Source organism: Cebus imitator, unplaced genomic scaffold (assembly GCF_001604975.1).
Source record: "Cebus imitator isolate Cc_AM_T3 unplaced genomic scaffold, Cebus_imitator-1.0 Scaffold355, whole genome shotgun sequence".
NCBI lineage: Eukaryota > Metazoa > Chordata > Mammalia > Primates > Cebidae > Cebus > Cebus imitator.
Window position 1 is genome coordinate 693,882 of NW_016107670.1, and position 2,457 is coordinate 696,338.

Genomic DNA, 2,457 nt, shown 5'->3' on the forward strand with positions numbered 1-2,457 from the left:
TTTCATCCATCAAACTAGCAATTTTTATTCTTAAGCTTAGTATTAAATTTGATGAGCATGTAAAGAAATAGGCACTTTCATATACTGATGGTGAGAATGCACTTCCTGTATTTTTTCTGGTTTTCATTTTAACATCGTGTGACAAGAAATTGCTTACCTTCTGTCTCCTTCCCTACACTTCAGGATCATTTAGTGCAGGGACTGTATTTGTCCCACTTGAGTATTCCTAGTGCCAAGACCACTGATAATTCAATAAATGTATAATTAACTTTTACATATTTATTGAATGGTCACTAAATATTTGTGAAATTGATAAGCAAATGTTTAAAAAAGAAAACATGGTCTTTAACCCAGCATTAAGGTTTCTAGGAATATAAATGAAGATATAAGAGTTATATGCCAAAAATTATCTGTAAAGATGTTATCCTATTGTAAGTTGTAGTATCAACCAGGAAAAAATGTCAGTGGAGGAAATAATGTCTAGCAGTAAAGGATTAGTTTTCTAAATGTTAGCTTATTCAGGCCAGGTGCAGTTTCTCACACCTGTGATTCTAGCACTTTGGAAGGCGGAGGGAGCCGGGGAACACTTGAGCTCAGGAGTTCAAGACTAGCCTGGCCGACGTGGCAAAACCCCATCTCTACTAAAAATAGGAAAATTAGCTGGATGTGGTGGCACACGCTTGTAGTCCCAGCTACTCGGGAGTATGAGCAGGAAGATCACTTGGGAAGGCCAAGGCTACAGTGAGCTGTGATTGGGTCACTGCACTTTAGCCTCGGTGACAGAGTGAGACTCTGTCTCAAAAATTGTTTTCAAAATTATCCCTTTTGTTAAATATATAGATATGTGTAAATGTTTGTGGAAAATGCTGAAAAAAATATATAACAAAATGTGAACAATCATTATTTCACTGTAATGAGAAGGTAGTTGATTTTTTAAATGTTTATCTTTTTTTTTTTTTTTTTTTTGAGACGGTGTCTTGCACTGTCACCCAGGCTGGAGTACAGTGGCATGCTCATGATCTCAGCTCACTGCAATCTCTGCCTCCTGGGTTCAAGCAATTCTCTTGCCTCAGCCTCCCTAGTAGCTGGGACTACAGGCGTGTGCCACCACGTCCAGCTAATTTTTTTGTATTTTTAGTAGAGACAGGGTTTCACCATGATGGTTGGGATGGTCTCCATCTCCTGACCTCGTGATCTGCCCACCTCGGCCTCCCAAAGTGCTGGAATTACAGGTGTGAGCCACTGCTCCCAGCCAATGTTGATCTATTCTTAACATGTATTGTTTTGGGGATAACAAAGAGGGTAAATTTTCTTTTAAGTGAGTGATTTGGAAAAATATTCTTTTCATTTGATTACTCCTAATGAAATGTCATTTATTTTGGTAAATAATGATGGCTTGAGTAAGATATACACTTTATCAAACAAAGTAAGCACAGAGAACTAATTATTCATATTTTTGTAATGACTGTGGGATATTTTCCCTCTGTGATTTCTGCAGAAAAGATAAACATTTTGAAATGATATTTTAAAGATTATTAAAAAGTCATATTTCTGTGTAAATTGTGGAACCACATCTCTTAGAGTTCACCTTCCAAATATAATCTATTGTATCTAAAGTTAATCTTAACCTTGTATAGCCCATAAGCAAGAAGAGGAACTTAATGTTTTTAAAAGCTGCTTTCCTGCTTCTCTCTCCTTGCCAGTGCTATTTAAAGATCAGTATAAGGGCACTGATCAATAGGATGTATGAGTCATATCAATAATTGCAAGCTACAGCAATAATTTTCCCAAAGAGATGCAGCATTCTTTTAAAACTCTAAGCAAAACGGCATTTGTCGTGTGACAATGAAATTAGGAGTGGTTTAGAAGCAGTGGGGTCCTTTCTTGTTTTCTTTGGTCAATCCATATCATTGCAGGTGAGAAATAAATCAAGTGATTCAGGCATAAAGTGTGACATTGTTAGCTTGACCCATTTGATGCACATGATGCAATTTCTCCAACATGTTTTATAAGGCACTGTGTTCTCCATGATAGATATTCAAATTTTTTCTACTCATATCAAGCCTATGCTTCTACCACCTAACTTTTAACACATAACTTCAACACTTGCATCATTCAGGAAACAGAAGGCAGCAGACAGAAAATGACTACTTTGCACCACCGACCCTGCAAACTTACCTACCTTGGCACTCACCACCCACTCTCCTTTCTAGGGTTAATTTCTCTACTTGTGCTCTGGATCTCATCTTCCTCTGCCTTCCTGAGGACTTTACTCCATTAGTGAGTTCCTCTCCTTTATCTTCAGCTTCTTACTTCAACCGCAGGCATTTCAATATCCTCTTGAGTAGCACATAAATAGCATTAATAAAATGGCAACTCCCATTTACTAAGCATTTAGTTTGTACCAAGCATGGTGCTAAAGGCTTTTAAATATGTTAACTTATTTTTCTCAGCCTC